Source organism: Macrobrachium nipponense, chromosome 35, assembly GCF_015104395.2.
Source record: "Macrobrachium nipponense isolate FS-2020 chromosome 35, ASM1510439v2, whole genome shotgun sequence".
In the NCBI taxonomy this organism is placed as follows: domain Eukaryota; kingdom Metazoa; phylum Arthropoda; class Malacostraca; order Decapoda; family Palaemonidae; genus Macrobrachium; species Macrobrachium nipponense.
Window position 1 is genome coordinate 59,978,995 of NC_061096.1, and position 18,380 is coordinate 59,997,374.

At 38.3% G+C, this 18,380-nt stretch overlaps 1 protein-coding gene across 1 annotated transcript in view; it reads left to right on the plus strand.

Moving 5' to 3' along the window:
- LOC135208834 (circadian locomoter output cycles protein kaput-like) overlaps positions 1-18,380 on the plus strand; it is a 341,286-nt gene that overhangs the window by 115,305 nt on the left and 207,601 nt on the right.

Below are 18,380 nucleotides of genomic sequence, written 5' to 3' on the forward strand. Positions count from 1 at the left end.
TTTATCTGTTAAACTGAATTATAAATGTGTTTTTATTTATTTATTTATTTTTAGAAGTTACTGGTCTTTAAAGCTGTATCCAAAGGAATTAAAAGGACTCGCGAGTAATTCTGAGATCTTCTCTATTCCGCTCATGATTCCTTTTACGAATTGAAATGTTTCGTCGCAAGTGAAATTTGGTCCTTTCATTGAATGATCGGTAAATTTATGTAAACTGGCGTCGCAGCGACGGTGGTTATCGGCGCTGGTGCATTCCTAGTATAATATATTAGATTCACATCGACAGAGCATTTAATGTCTAGGCCAGTCCCTTACGACGCTCTTGATTGACTGTTGATAAGCCAATCCCAAGGCTGGAAACTCCCAGTCTCTCTCGAGAGTTCACATAGGCAGGATGTATGTTCCACCTATCCTGAGGGATACGTCTTTCAAAGTATCCCTCAGGAGAGGTGGAAAATCCATCCTTCCTATGTGAACTCTCTCGAGAGAGACTGAGAGTTTTCAGCCCTGTGACTGGCTTATCAACATCCAATCAGGAGCGTCGAAAGGGACGGGCCTAGACATCAAATGCACTGTTGAATCTACTATAGGTGTTTGTTGCAGATGAAGCTATGTGAGAATTTATAGCATTTGAAATATGGTTGAACCTATGTAGATTTTTCTAATATTTTGTATTGTTCAGTTGCTTATAGTTGTCCGTTTTTTTTTCTATTTTTTCTTTTTGAAAAGCCGCCTTTAGTGCGTGAAGGTGACGAATTTGGTCATCAACCGTTCGAATGATATGATTTGATTTGATTCATATAGATGTTTGCCGTTATGCCAAGCACTGGGGCAACTAAGGCCATTCAGCGCTGAAACCGAAATTGATAGTAAAAGGTTTGAAAGGTGTAACGGGAGGAAAACCCCAAAGCAGTTGCACTATGAAACAATTGTTAGGAGAGCTTGGACTGTAAGATAGATGGAAGAAAGATAATATGAACGGAGGTACAGTAAAATGAATAAAAAGTAGTTGCAGCTAGGGCCCGAAGGGACGCTGCAAAGACCCTTAAGTAATGCCTACAATGCACCGAATGAGGTGCACTGACTGCACTACCCCCCTACGGGCCATATGAAACAGTGAAGCATTTTCCCTGAGGCAAGGACGTGAAGAGTCCCCCCCTGAGAGAATGAGGAGATAAGAGAAGAGAGAGAGAGAGAGAGGATAGAGAGAGATAGCGAGGAGAGATAGAATAGAGGTCTGTCACAATTTTTTTACTTTTCTTCCGAATGCCGCCTTGAAGCTCTAAGGGAATCATCCCCCCCAACCCCCTTTCAAGTAGACCTTTAATATACTGGAAAGGAAAAAATATTTTATTATTCTGTCAGATGCCATCTTGATGCTGTATGTGGATTTTTTGCCTCTTCAAGTAGACCATCAATCAATCAATATATATATCATATATATTATATTATATATATATATATATATATATATATATATATATATATATATAAAATTTTTTCCGGATGCCGCCGTAAGTTTTTAAAGGTGGAATCCCCCCCCCCCCCCTCACCCCCCCACCCCCGCCCTCGAGTACTCCTTGGTTTCCTAGGAGTCTTCTTGAACCGTGCATCCTCGCCTTAGATACTCTCCCATGTGCCTTTGTGTCCGCAAGTATTAGTAGGTATAGGTAGGCGGACGCATAAAACAACTGATCATCTTCTGTACTCCGTATATAGTAGTCGCTTCCATCCGGCTTTTATTTTTTGCTTTTTTTTTATTTCCTTTTGCTTAGGGTAAAATTGAGTCTTAAATGTCATTCGTTGCATCGAGGGTTTCCTGTTTGGTGGAGGGATGGAAATAGTTTATATATATATATATATATATATATATATATATATATATATATATATATATATATATATACATATATATAATGGTTTGGATATTTCAAGCTGATGAAAGGGAAAAGGATGATGATGAAGCTCTCGACACAAATAAACTTTTTTAATCACTAGATGTAGCACAAGAAGAAGAATGATTGACAGGAAGGGACGTGTGGAGAAACATGTAAGTTGTAATAAGGTTTTAACCTTCAGCGGATGAAGAGATAGATACCCATGAAGGCATTCCGGGGATTGTGAGACGGTTCAGTCATGTTGAAAGACTGGAGGGTGAGGAGCTGGTGAAGAGCAGAAGATAATTCGGAAGAATTAAGAGGAAGAAGGAGGGGAAGAAAGTGGTGATAGGTGGTGATGTCTTGCATTAGAAGACGAAAGATTGCAGGATGGGAGAAATGATATCCCGAGTCGTAGATTTCTTTATTCCAAGCAGCAAAAGGTAAATATGTATACAGAGGCTCTGCAGGGCGTGCAGCTCGCGCCAAGAGAAGCAAGAAGAATAGTCATGCGCATGTGCGGGATGCATACAGGGAGACACATGCGGATGCGTTCACAATAGGCAATTTGATTAAATACATGGAAATGAATCGTATAGCAATTCCACAGAAAGTATTTTAACCTGGACTGAATAAAAAGGTTTTATTATCCGGGAAACAAATTCCTGAGATGTATACTATAGTAGATTCACATCAACCGCATCAACCGTGCATCTGACGTCTAGGCCCGTCCCTTACGACGCTCCTGATTGGCTGTTGATAAGCCAGTGACAGGGCTGGAAACTCTTAGTCTCTCTCCCGAGAGGTCACTTAGGCAGGATGTATGTTCCACTTGTCCTGAGGGATAAGTCTTTCAAAAGTATCTCTCAGGAGAGGTGGAACATACATCCTGCCTATGTGAACTCTCTCTCGAGAGACTGAGGGTTTCAAGCTCTGTGATTGGCTTATCAACAGCCAATCAGGAGCGTCGTAATGGACTGGCCTCTAACCTAACCAAACATATAACCTAACCTAACATATAAACTACCTAACCTCTAACCTAACCTAACCTAGGGGCATGGCCCCCCCAAAAAAAAGGGGGGGGGGCTGGTGCAATACTAGCATACACCTCAGGAAGTGCTAAAGTGCAGGGAATATTGGGCTGAAATGGCTCACCTGTTTGTATCAGGGTTCGACGTGCTGCTGATGAGCCTTTATTGTAGGTGTGTTAATTATCTGTGGGTGTGGAAGTTTAACTGCACGGGGGTTCATCTACGATTCACAGCATTGCTGTTGTGTTGTGACTGCTGTATTTTTCTCGAGCTACAATACGGGAAACTCACACATAATATATATATATATATATATATATATATATATATATATATATATTATATATATACATATATGTGTGTGTGTGTGTGTGTGTGGTGTGTGTATGTGTGTGTGATGTCCACTTGTCACTGACAAAGAAATAAGAGACCTGAACCACGATCATTTCGTTTAAAATATCATTTCGTTTAAAAAAAAGACTAAAAAATCGAGGAAAATGAGGGTAAACTGATGGAAATGATTTGCAAGAGAAAGTTAATTTTTTTTTATTTTTTTATTTTATCAGCATTCGCAGGTGGGGCTCTCTTCTCTTCACGTGTCCATGGGGGAGATATATATATAAGAGTTCGGCCTATTTTCCCTTTCAGGCTCGCGAACGCTAACGCTGTCTTTCATTGTGTCTCTTTCATTTAGATTATTATATTTTTTATTTATTTATTGTTGTCTTGTTCTAGTTCTGTTCGTCGGTTCTTTTATACAGTAATATATATATATATATATATTATATCATATATTATATATTATATATATATATATATGTTATATATATATATGTCTGTGTGTGTGTATTTATCTACCAGTAAGATTAGGCCAAGCCTTGTGCTGGCACGGGCACCTGCTTTTCAGCAGCCCGTCCAAATGTGCGTATCTCTGTCTGTCTGTCTCTCTCTCTCTCTCTCTCTCTCCTCTCTCTCTCTCTCTCTCTCTCTCTCTCTCTATATATATATATTTATATATATATATATATATATATATATATATATATATATATATATATATATACGTACATACATATATATATATATCGCACCAACAGCATTATGACAGAATAGCCAGCCTCGGCAAATCACAGAGAGAGAGAGAGGTTTTTTGTCCTGTCACGAAACTGCTACTGTGCGGCGGTTGGTCTCTGATAAAAAAAAAAAAAAAAACAACAGTCTAACAAAATGAGGGTAAGTGGCTGCCGGCTCATTTCGTAGTCGGGGCGTCAAGTGATAAGGCCAGAGCAAGTGAACTAGGTCAGTTAAGTCGGGACGTCTGCGATTCGAAGTCCGGGAAGCGTTTCTTGATGCTGTACATATGCGTGTGCATACATACATCTATAGTTGTATGGATGTCTGCGCATGAATCTTATTAGCATTTAAATTCGTACTTTTTAGCTTTCTGGAAGCGAAAACTTATTGAGATGGATAATCGTCCGTGCGTCCGCACTCAAATCTTGAAAATGAATGAGGCTAGAGGGCTGCAAATTGGTACGTTGATCATCCACCCTCCAATCATTAAACATATCAAATTGCTGTCCTCTAGCCTCAGTAGTTCTTATTTCTATTTAACGTTAAAGTTAGCCATGGATCTAGCGGTGCCAGCCGCCGACGCATCTTCACTTGACCGCTTCTGGGGAGCAACTAAGCGCTGCCCCGTACCTGAGAGTTTCATGCTGCAGTACATCAAGTGCTTCGTACACGCTGAACAGAAAACGCGATTGCGCCAAAGACATTGAAACTTGTTTGGCTGTATATACATGTATCACTCATTCAATTAGTGTTTAATCATTAATACATTTTAATGGTTTGAAACGTTGTTGTTATTATTTTGCTTGGCACGCCATTTCCGATGCGCTCATCTGGCACTGGAGGGCTGTCACCCAGCCAAGCACTGATCACAGCCAACATTGCTGAGATTTTCGTCCAGATGTTGAAAGCATCTTCGATTTTGTTTGTTGCTTTCCGGAATATGAAGCGATCTTCGAATTTGAGCGACGGTCATTTCTTGGCTTCTGTTTTGTCTTTTTGTCCTGTGGAGAAACTTAACCAGACCCACAGACTCACATATATATAGTATATAGATATATATATCTATATATATATATATATAATATATCTATTGTTAGGCTCTTATTAATAACCTGCTCGAAGGATTTGTGACTAAATCCCTATAAATGGAAATGGAAGAAAGTAAAACAAAAGAAGTCGGAGAGAACTAAGTGGTCAGGAAACAAAAGGGAACAGCAGGGTACAAGGTAAAGAAACTATTGCAAGTAATTGTGGGGTGGTGCCCCTGGAAGGAAATATTTATATATATATATATATATATATATATATATATATATATAGTATACGTATATAAATATATACTATATATATATATATATATATATATATATATATTATATATATATATATATATATATATATATATATATATATATAATATATAATAATATATACTATATATATATATATATATATATATATATATATATATCGAGCTACAATGTCCTTATCTAATTCGCTCTACCTCGGAATTAATATATTTTCATATATGCTTAACGAAGGGGAATTTTTTTCTCGATAATAGATTGCCTGGACCAGGGCGCGAACCTATGGATCCTTTCAAACCCAGGAACGTCAGTGAAGCTTTACCTAGGTGGTGTAGTAGGTAAAGCTTCACTGACGTTCCTGGGTTTGAAAGGATCCATAGGTTCGCGCCTGGTCCAGGCAAATCTATTATCGAGAAAAAAATTCCCCTTCGGTTAAGCATATATGAAAATATATTAATTCCGAGGTAGAGCGAATTAGATATTAAAGGACATTGTAGCTCGATATATGTATATGAATCACGGAAATGTGATATGACTTATATTATATATATATATATATATATATATATATATATATATATATATATATATATATATATATATATATGTGTGTGTGTGTGTGTGTGTGTGTGTGTGTGTGTATGTAATGTATATAATATAATTTTTGATCCGCAAAATTCATTTTCGTTAGTTGCCGTAATCTTAAAATCAGATATTTATTTTTTTCTTGCAGCCCTTGTTCGCGTTCTTACCAGAGATGCCTTATCGGTCTTATCGTTTGAGTGTCATTCACGCTTTCATTCAGCATACTGATTTAGTGTTTCGTGCTGATCTGATCTTTCTCATTTTGTCTCGTTATAGGATTAACTCTCTCTTTAGTTTCTAGAAACTTAATCTTTTTCCTCATGTTAGGGCTATACTTCTCTTGCTATTCCTCTACAAACATCTGCTTTCTGTCGAAGTCCTTATTTTTTAATATTTCGGAATTGTTGCACACTCGGTCACATTTACAATTCTTTCCAAGGAGCAACGCAAAAATGTGTTTTTTTTTTTTTCATGTACCTAAGTGGTAGTTACTCTTTCCTGTAGCCTATGTTTTAATCCATTGTTCCTCCAAAATAATTATCGATATGATTAAAACAAATTAATTACTAATATAGAGAGATTAAATGATCTGTTGTATTGTACCTGTTTTAGTAGTGCAAAGATTTTTTTCCGTGTTAAGGAGAAGAGTTCAAGTCTAAGTACTGAAGTAGATTCACATCAACTGTGCATCTGACGTCTAGCCCAGTCCCTTACGACGCTCCTGATTAGCTTTTGATGAGCCAAACCACAGGGCTGGAAACTCTCAGTCTCTCTCGAAAGTTCACACAGGCAGTATGTATGTTCCACCTCTCCTGAGGGATAAGTCTATCAAAAGTATCCCTCAGGAGAGGTGGAACATACATCCTGCCTATGTGAACTCAGGAGCGTCGTAAGGGACTGGCCTAGATATCAGATGCACGGTTGATGCGAATCCACTTTAGCCTGTCTGCTCATATCACGCTCTCAGCTTGGTCGCCTGAGTAGGAGAGATTGTCACTGGATCATTTCTAACCTCCAAATGGAGGTGTTGGGAGAACGCGAGGCGGAATAATGGAGGAAAAGGATCTCGCAGATTTGTCTGTGTCACGAAATAGACTTTGGCTTCCTTCCAGAGTATTTATTGTAACGGGGACTTTCCTTTGATGAATGGCATTCTTCCAGTCAGAGTGGATTATGTGTAAAACTTACTTTTGTTTATTTCTGTTACTTTGAGTTTTTTGTATACATTACTGTAAAATCCTTTCATTCATATATTACACACGCACGCACATGCATATATATGTGTATAGTATATATATATATATAGTAATATATATATATATATATATATATATATATATATATATATATATATTATATGGGTATATATATAACACACAAACATATACCTAAAAACATAGCGTATAAATTACAGATTGTACAGATAAAAATAATAAATACCAAAGAGATTTTATCGATTTGAATATTAAACTTGTTACGTGTCTGTCTGTCGGTCTGTATGTATGTATGTATGTAAGTAAGTATGGATGTATGTATGTACGTACGTATATAAAATTTTCTAAAATAAACTGAATAACTTCATTTTTTTTTTTTTGTTTCTTTTTTTTTTTGTTTTTGTTTATTTAAAATTATTGAGTCTTCAAATTTCCAAATACACACACACACACACACACACACACACACACACACACACACACACCACCACACACCACACAGAGAGAGAGAGAGAGAGAGAGAGAGAGAGAGAGAGAGAGAGAGAGTACCATTTTCCAAATCTGGAATATTTCTATTTTGGGCACGTATTCTGTAGTAATGCTGCCCTAGGTCATGCTGCCATTAGTATCAAGGCTCTTTTAGGCTACTCGGCTGGCTTTTAGGCTTTGGTCAGTGGTGCAGTGTCCTCCAAAGAAAGCTACACCCTGTTTAGAGTACCCGTGTCATGCAACTAGCAATTTGAAAAAAAATGCAGTTTACCCTAGGTGTTCAACAAAGTGATGCACGATTCACGAGGTCACTCCTGGTCATCAGGAATACGATTCACGAGGTCACTGCAACGAACGTTCAGTGTACGTGTAAATATTTTGGAAGACATTGATCCAAACTTGCTGGAAAATAGGATATTCAGATTTTTCGAAAATAGAATGTAACTGAAAAATCTGAAAAATATGAACAAAATCCTTTCTGTGGAATATTCGTGTAAAAATTAGGGAGATGAAAACACAAAGCTTTTAAAAAAGAATACGTGGAAGAATTATGGAAAAAAATGACAAAGCTTCAAAGGAATTAGTGTAAAATATTTGTAAATGATGCAAAACCAACGAAAAGAATTTGGAAGTCCTTGATAGGCACGATTTAGAAAATACCATTCGGTTAACTATGAGGAACTGGGAGTACAAAATTAGTCACAGGAGGGTAGTAGAAGGTGCACTTATCAGATAGATTAAAGTAATTGAAGGAAACAAAGGTTTTACCTCAGAAGATCCCATAAGCCGAGCTTTGATATTAAAAGAAGCTAAGATTGACCCTGCTAACCTGGAGATTAGGTTTCCTGCCCAACAGACTTTTGGTGACCACACCCTTACCACAAGGGTGAATCCCATTGACCATCAGCTCAGGATATCAGAGCGACAAGAGGGGATTGGCAACTCTCAAGAAAACCAGAACAGCCATCACATAAATGACAGCTCAACGAGAAGAAGTTCCAGAAGACTGCTGGGCCTTGACCCAGGCTAACATCCCAAACATCTCTTAGAATAGGCCACAGACAGGGCCTGAAAGTACTCGAGTGTGGAGTAAAACTAAATGTAAATACTTAGAAGTAAACAAGTTACAAAGTGATTTTGTGGGTTTCTTTTTCAATCTACAGTAATTTTTGATGTCATTAGTGTAAAGACGTGTAGATTGGTGTTATGTTGTTTGAAAGCATCTCTGAAAAACCAGTGGAATATGCGGATATAATATACGCTGGGAGGCATCGATGTATAACCTGCACAAATGTATAACTGAAATCAGGTAAAACTGTTCTATTCTGCAAACATTGATTTCTAATCCGACTTTCGCCAGGTGTGGAATTTTTTTTGTGTCTCTTTTCTTCTTCTTTTACTGTTATAAGGGATATATAATCATTTGAGTTACGTTGTTCATTTATTTATTTGACTATTATTTATCTGTAGTTTGTTATCATTTTCATTGATCTTCGTTGTTTCTCCTCCATTTTGGCATCTCTCTCTCAAGTACATCCTTCTCCCACATTGGGGTTATTTCGTCTTACATATACTATATACTTTTTTTTACGTGGGTTTTTTTTTTCTTTTGTTTCTGGTTTTCTCTCTGGCAAATAAGACTTATTCTCTTGGAGTTGGGTTTTTCGTTTCATACTTTTTTTTCTAGCACCTATGTCCTATTTTTTTTTTTCTTTCTCACAGTCATGTTTTTTCCTCACATAGGTTTTTTTTTTCTGTAAAAGAAAACTATTGTGCCGGCTTTGTCTGTCGTCCGCCCTCAGCTCTTTAAAACTACTGAGGCTAGAGGGCTGCAAATTGATATGTTGATTACACACCCTCCCATCATCAAGCCTACCAAATTCCAAACATCTAGCATCAGTAGTTTTTTTTTTATTTATTGTTAAAGTTAGCCATAATCGTACTTCTGGCAGCGCTATAGGTAGTTAACAACACAGGCCACCACTGTAACGTAGCTGAGTTTCGCGGGCGCGGCTTAGATTTTATATGGCCCGTAGTTGAGGCCACCACGGGATATAATATTCTATTGCATTTTTTATCTTGCTCGTTCTCACATGGGGTTTACCGATAATTGGAATATTTTTATCTCACAGATGAGGCTTTTAAACTCACCAATGTTTTTTTTTTCCCTCACACAGCCTTTTCCTCTCGAACGTTATTTCTCACATGAAGAATAATAATTCATTTATGCAGATCCTGTTCTGTACTTTAGTAGGACTCACATCAACCGTGCATTTGATGTCTATGCCCGTCCCTTACGACGCTCCTGATTGGCTGTTGATAAGCCAATCAGCAGGCTGCAAACTCTCAGTCTCTCTGGTGAGTTCACATAGGCAGGATGTACGTTCCACCTCCTGAGGGATACGTCTTACGTCTTTCAAAAGTATCCCTCAGGAAAGGTGGAATATACATCCTGACCATGTGAACTCTCGAGAGAGACTGAGAGTCCCCAGCCCTGTGATTGGCTTATCAACAGCCAATCAGGAGCGTCGTAAGGGACGGGCATAGACATCAAATGCACGGTTGATGTGAATCCTACTATAGTAAGAAAGCCGTTTTTGGTGTGATTTGTGTTAGCAGGGACGCAACCGCTACAGTGCTACGGACGTTCTCAAGCAGAATGCTTGAAATTTCTCTTTATGCCTCGTGCAAGCAGGCGAGACTTTTTCACCTCGGCAGTCTGGGTCATGAAGCAGTAGGTGGTCGCATGCAATTGCGCCGTTGCATTGCACACAGACAGCTGTGCTCATGAGAATGTTCTCTCTCTCTCTCTCTCTCTCTCTCTCCCTGTGTGTGTGTGCGCGCGGGGGTGAGGGGGGGGGGGGGTTGGTGTTACCTACTTTTAAAGCTTTGTTTTTATCCCAACTCCCTTATTTGTTTTTATCCCAACTCCCTTATTTAGCCAAGAGCTTGGCAATGTAGACGATGAAAAGGACAATTGAGTTAGGTTTGCGATACAAGAAATCTACATATCTATAATAGGTTCACATTAAGCGTGCATCTGATGTCTAGGCTAGTCCCTTACGACGCTCCTGATTGGCTGTTGATAAGCCAATGACAGGGCTGGAAACTCTTAGTCTTTCGAGAGAGTTCACACAGGCAGGATGTATGTTCCACTCTCCTGAGGGATACGTCTTTCAAAACTATCCCTCAGAAGAGGTGGAACATCCATCCTTCTTATGTGAACTCTCTCGAGAGACTGAGAATTTCCAGCCCTGTGATTGGCTTTATCAACAATCCACAGGAGCGTCATAAGGGACTGGCCTAGACATCAGATGCACGGATGATGTGAATCTACTATAGTACAAAGCCAAAAGATATTTTGGTTATAGTAGAATTAGCTATACTGAGGATTACTCGTGAGTTTGATATCAAATACGCCATTTGAAATTGCGTTCCAATGGGGAAATCAAACAAGGGAATAAGAAGGCGATAGTTATTTCCAGACATTATTCGTTTCGCGGTTATGTTAGTGGTAGGACCTTTCAGCAGCTTGTCGAAGTCGGAAATGTGATGACGGTGCTGTTGAGGGCGGGAGGGGGGGGGAGGGGGGGGGGGGGGGGGCGGTTGGGGCGGGAGCAGATTTGTGTTTCTTTGTACGAAATAAAAGAGCAGACGAACAGTGAGGTATTCGATACATCGAATTGTTTATGCGTTTGTTTACTTTTTTTTTTTTTTTTTTTTTGTAATAGAGAAAACCCCCAAAGCTCCTTAACTACTTAAGGAGAATCTAAGTGAAGGCCCTGATAATCATTGTCCAACTTCTGTGGTACTAATTGATCCTGGTCTCTCTCTCCCTCTCTCTGCTCTGTCTCTGTGTTCTGCTGTCTCTCTCTCTCGTCTCCAGGACTCGGAAATCTATTCTTGCTTCTGTACCCACCCCTCCAGCAACCTTCCTGTATTATTCTTTCGTGTATTTGTTTTTTGGGTGAAATGCCACGCTCTAGAAATAAAGCTTCCAAATTAATGTTGATTTGGCATCAAAAACTTGTCAGAAAAAATCAGTGGTTCTATATTTTACAATACATTTTCTTTTAGCACAAACCTCGTGGACAGTTTTTTTCGAGTATATTTTCATTTTTCCTCTTCGCACGGTCCAGAGAAAACGTACAATTATTCCAGCCGTGCCATGTTACCTATAGAATATATATATATATATATATATATATATATATATATATATATATATATATATATATATATATATATATATATATAATTATATATATATATATATATATATATATATATATATATATATCTATATATATATATATATATATATATACATCCTATTTAGCTTGTGTGGTCGCTACCTGCTTTTGCATCGCCATTTTTTCCCTGGTGCAAGTTATTGTACTGTCAGGCTGTGGTCGCTGCCCCATCCTTCAAGGTCCCGCCTAATTCATACAAAGGCTTACTCAAGTGTTGGTGTGACGTGCGCACGATACGTTGGCCAGGTCAGGGTATATGGGCATCAGTCCGACTCTTTGCCACTCTGCCACAAAGCCATTCTCTCACGTCAAAGCATAAAAGCATAGACCTGCACTTGACACTTCTCGGCGGGGGGGGGGGGGGGGGGGGGGGGGGGGGGGGGGGGGGGGGGGGGGGGGGGTGGGGGGGGGGGGGGGGGGGGGGGGGGGTCAATTTCCCGAGATACTAACATTGTACCAACCCTCCGATTCGTTTTTGTCATGCCCCTAGGGTAGGTTAGGTTGGGTTGGGTTAGGTTACGTACGGGTTAAGTTGAGTTAAAAGCGCCTCAGTGGTGTGGTCGGTATGGTGTTGGCTTGCCCCCCTCGGTGGCCGCGAGTTCGATTCTCGGGCATTCCATTGAGGGTGAGAGATGTGTAATTCTGGTGAAAGAAGTTCGCTCTCGACGTGGTTGGGAAGTCACGTAAAGCTGTTGGTCCCGTTGCTGAATATCCACTGGTTCCATGCAACTTGAAAACACCATACAATCAAGCAAACTTGTGACCACGAAGCAAGAAAGAAAGGTTTCGGGTACTTCTCAAATGGCAGGCAGACCGTCTAGCGGTGCTGCCATGATAGGGTGGCCATTAAAGGATTAATTTCGGTAACATAGACGGTTATATGGGCTTAAGGAGGAGGAAGGGCAGAATGGGTTATGACTAGAAGGGCCTTTCGGGTGACCTCGTCCCAAACTCATAAAGATGATTGACTATGGCTACTGGTCTTGGTCAGGAAGTTAATGAGTACTCCAGTGGCTCGTACGTACTCTTAACATAGCTTTTAGTTTTCTGCAAAAGAAAACTGTTGAGATGGCTTTTTCTCTCCGCCCTCAGATCTGAAAGACTACTGAGTCCACAGGGTTGAAAATTGGTGTGTTGATCGTCCGCCCTCCAATCATCTAACATACGGAATTGCAGCCCTATAGCCTCAGTAGTTTTGATCTTGTCTTCTGTTAGATTTTGTCATAATCGTGCGTCACGCAACGGTATGAGTCAGGCCACTACGGGGGCGTGGCTGTAAGCTTTATGGGCCGCGGGTCATACAGCATTATACGCTGTACAGAAAAGTCGACTGCGCCGAAGAAACTTCGGCGCCCTTTTCTACTTGCTTTTAGATCAGTTTCGTGTTTGAAGTCCGTGCCATTGTGATTGTCATAACTGTCTATTGTAATGTCATCGTCTCTGTCAGGAAGATGTAGCATTTCTGTGTTTCTGGGGGGAGGGTTTTCTAAACTCTGTTCAACCTCTTCCACGCATGACAGATTGATTTTATACATATATATTTTAAGTGCATATTAGACGGGGATTGAAATCGTCCATGGAATTTTGAGATATAATTTTACACAGGGTGCTTATCCGGCAATCCTTCCTTTTCATGTGTATAAACACATACACACACACACACACACGCACACGTATACAAACATAAAACGTCTTCTCTTCATATACTTCTTCAAAAACGGCGTCTCAAAATAAAAATCCCAATCAATAACGCTGTTATTGAACTTTGCTTATGGAACTTAATTCCGTCAGAGGTCAAACCCTTTGGAGGAGTGATTTCTCTCAAGCTATTGCACCCATCTCTCTCTCTCTCTCTCTCTCTCTCTCTCTCTCTCTCTCTCTCTCTCATCGGCAAAAACCAATTAAAAAACCAGAATGAGTTCCTGGAAAAATGTGTGTGTGTGTCTGTGTGTGTGTTTGTCATTGCATACAAAGTTCATAAACACGTAAGAGGCTTCGCTCTCCGCACTGAATTAAGAGAACCTACAACCGCTCCCTCTTTTGCTGGGCCAAGTGCCTTAAACGCTGGGTCTGCGAAAATGCTTATTTTCTGAGTTTTTTTTTTTTTTTTTTTTTTTTTTTTTTTTTTTTTTTTTTTTGTTTTTTTTTTTTTTTTTTTTTTTTTTTTTTTTTTTTCTCTCCAGCAGCCCCTGAAGATGAGCATAATATGGCGTCTGATACTAACACGTAAATTTCCCTTAGATGTAAAGGTTATTATTTGTTTTGTTATGTATGCTAATCTGCTTTTGATGCCTTTACCGTGTTTATAATTGAGAAAAATATTTATGCCAGCCCTTCCTGCTGGTGCAAATCCCTTATATATAATACATACATATATATATATATATATATATATTATAATTATATATATTATATATATAATATATATATGTGTGTGGTGTGTGTGTGTATGTGTGTATATAATATATATTATATATATATATATATATATATATATACATACATATACATATACATAGACATAGTATATATATTAGAAGCATACTGGTGCAGATGTATAAACTGAATGCATGAAATTTACCGTATATACGTCTTTGCCCTTTATTTCCGACCTCCCCCTCTTCTTGACCATCTTACGTTACCTGCAGACTGACCTACGCCTCCTTATATATTGCTGCCCACGTGACCTCTCTCCATTGTTGTGGAAAGGGACGATCTCCAGGTCTCTGGTTTTATTGTCTTCAGAGGTCCATCGTCATCTGCACCGGCTACCTGACGTGTTCGTTGGCCTGGTTCATAAAGCCTGCGTCGTGACTGACGTCGTGAAAACAAGGAGATTTTACCATCATTCCTTCGCCACCGGCGTTTAGCACTACGCTAACATCAAGGGAGAGAATCTGAAAGTGAACTGACGCATTCTTGCGAGGAAAATGATATGATCATATTATATGGTCGTTTTTTTTGGGGGGGGAAACTTACGTTTGAAATGGGGAGCAAACCGCGTTTCTTTGAAACATCTACTATATAGAAAAGATCGAATCTGACATTTGAAGGTAACATCTTTGTGGCTCGAAGATCTCTGCGTAAACTTCTGTTTAAAATTTATAAAGTTAAAAAAAAAAGAAAAAAAAACCAAGGTGACCTCCAGAGTTCATGGAAAAGAACAGTTTGACGCTCAAGGAAAAAAAAACACCTTGTCAGGATAGGTTGTCTGAGTTCAAGTTAGATGTACTAATAAACATTCCTAGGAACATTTTATATATAAAAAAAAAGCCACGTGACGTGAAAGGACCCTGGATAAAAAGTTTTGAAAGTCTTTACGGGAAGCATCAGTTTAAAACATACATTGATTCAAACCTTCTGGGAAATAAAATATTAAGATTTTCCGAAAAAAAATATGTAACTGAAAACTGAAAAATACGAACAAAACCTTTCGGGGAATATTTGTGTTAAAATTAGGGAAGTGAAAACACACAAGCTTTTAAAAAGAATACTTGTAAAAATGACGGAGAAAATGACAAAGCTTGGAAGAAATTAGTGTAAAATATTTGTAAATAATGCAAAAGCTATGGAAAGAAAATATCAACGCTTTTAGAAAGGATACGTGTAAAAATTATGGAAAAAAAATGACAAAGCTTGATAGGAATTAATGTAAAATCTGTAATAGAAAGATGCTGAACATTTTGGGAAAAATCAGTGCGACTTCTCCAACACCTTCAGAAAATCAACTTTTTGACCAAAAAAAAAAAAAAAAAAATTGTGACTGAAATGTGATTTAAGCAAGTTTCAACAGTCGAGGAAAAGCTGGCCGCGAGTTCGATTCTCGGGCATTCCATTGACGGGTGAGAGATGTGTATTTCGGGTGATAGAAATTCACCTCCGACGTGATTCGGAAGTCACGTAAAGCCGTTGGTCCCGTTGCTGAATAACCATGCAATGTAAAAACACCATACAAACAAACATACCGTAAAGATATCGTGTGTTTGAAAACGAAAGAAAATACTATAAAAACTTCTCCAGGATAATGGCGGTTCGCATGTCGAGTTTACCCCAATTTGAAATATCAAGACAAACTAATGCGACAAACACGTTCAAATATTTTAAAAAGCCACTCTACTCTGTATATGTGTTTGAGCAGTATGTGGAAATTGTTCGTGACACTGATAGTCTACTACTTTAGTTGAGTTGACCTTATTGACGTCTATAATATCGTCAAGGAAGATTTCAGTGATGAGGTTTGAAGACTTTGTTAAGTTTAACCATCGCTATGAGTTTGAACCTTTTTAGGGAAATTCGACCTTCGAAATATGTATACATATATATTTAATAATATATATATATATATATATATATATATAAAATATATATATATGTATATACATATTTTAGGAAGGACTCGCGTCAAAGTTACTGGTATATTTGTGACCCTTATTCGCAGAAATGTGTTTGCCAAACTTCTAGAAAGTTGGAAAGTTGAGTGCATTCGAACTTCGGAAATATGCGTGTGGAAAACAAAGTAGGAAAATACCATTTTAGAAAGTAAAAAAGAAAAAAAAAGAACTATATTTCTAAAAAGAAAGTGGGGAATATCCTTTTGGAAAGGAGTCGATCATCGTGGATATTTCCAGAGACTTTCACGAGATGTTGCTGTTCCCTATCAGGACAGAAAGAGCTCTGGAAAGTATGTGAAAACTGTCAAGGTAAACCTCCTTAGTGTATCGACGTCAAAAAGTGTATTGGTGTTAATCCAATGGAAAGTATCATTGCAACGAACGTTCAGTGTACGTGTGAAATATTTTGGGAGACATTGATTCAAACCTGCTGGAAAATAGGATATTCAGATTTTTCGAAAATAGCATATAACTGAAAAATCTGAAAAATACGAACAAAACCTTTCTGTGGAATATTCGTGTAAAAATTAGGGAGATGAAAACACAAAGCTTTTAAAAAGAATACGTGTAAGAATTATGGAAAAAAAGGACAAAGCTTGAAAGGAATTAGTGCAAAATATTTGTAAATAATGCAAAACCAACGAAAAGAATTTGGAAGTCCTTGATAGGCACGATTTAGAAAATACCATTCGGTTAACAATGAAGAACTGGGAGTACAACAATTTTTGATGTCATTAATGTAAAGACTTGTAGATTGGTGTTATGTTGTTTGAAAGCATCTCTGAAAAACCAGCGGAATATGCGGATATAATATACGTTGGGAGGCATCGATGCATAACCCGCACAAATGTATAACTGAAATCAGGTAAAAATGTTCTATTCTGCAAACATTGTGGGAACCATAATAGAATATTGAAACGACAGTAACCAAAAGTGTCGTGAGTTTGAAAAGAAGATTTTTAGCTACGTATAACAACCAGTGTCGTTTATTCTAAAAACGAAGAACTGATTTCCTATGATTTCAGACAATTAGAAAATGTGTAGAGTGTGAACTTGGGAAACAGACGGGGAGATTTTAATGTAAATCGTTTGGAATAATCTGCATAACATAAAACCTTCATGGAAACGTTAACTCTTCTTAGTGACACTATCCGAAACCGCCTTCAGGCTACAGATAGCTAGATGCCTCTCCCACAACAGAACAGCAGGAAGTTCTATAACCGTTCGTCATGCAGCAATGCTGCTTGCCTCTGTGATGAGTGTTACCTTCCCGGCTGCCAGTCCTTGTATGCTGAAGGTAAACACGACCTCCCTACAGATGGCAACGGCATTGTCAGCAGTTCTCACGACAGAGAATCCAACCCAGTCAGCATTTTTCCAAGGTTCCCAGGCCTCTCCGGAGTTCTTTGAGGAATACCCAAGGGAGCCTATGGGAGAGAACCAGTCTCCTGCAAGGTGGGGAAAGGACTTTTTTTTTTTTTTTTTTTAATGGTGCCAGGTGTTGGTTTTTTGGAATTTAATTCTGAGGCTGAAGGTATTCTGAGAAAAGCATTGCAACATATAAGTTGTTGAGGCAAATGTACATGTATGTATGTATGTATGTATGTATGTATGAATGTTCCCACGTTTATCTCTGAGTGCGGGTTCCACAGTGCAAAAATCTAGACAGTCAAGTTCATCGTAGCCTTATTTTAAAGTTTATCCTAATGGTAAAATAGAAGCAAGAACAGTTTTTGTTGGAGTAAAAGAAACAGAATTAAAAATAAGAACATATATTTTTTTTTTGTTACATAAACAAAGTTAGAAACAAGAACAGAGTTTTTGTTGGAGTAAAAGAAGCAAAGTTAGAAGTAAGAACAGAGTTTTTGTTGGAGAAAAAGAAGCAAAGTTAGAAATAAGAAAAGAGTTTTTGTTGGAGTAAAAGAAGCAAAGTTAGAAATAAGAAAAGAGTTTTTGTTTGGCAGTAAAGAAGCAAAGTTAGAAATAAGAAAAGAGTTTTTGTTGGAGTAAAAGAAGCAAAGTTAGAAATAAGAACAGAGTTTTTGTTGGAGTAAAAGAAGCAAAGTTAGAAGTAAGAAAAGAGTTTTTGTTGGAGTAAAAGAAGCAAAGTTAGAAGTAAGAACAGAGTTTTTGTTGGCGTAGAAGAAGCAAAGTTAGAA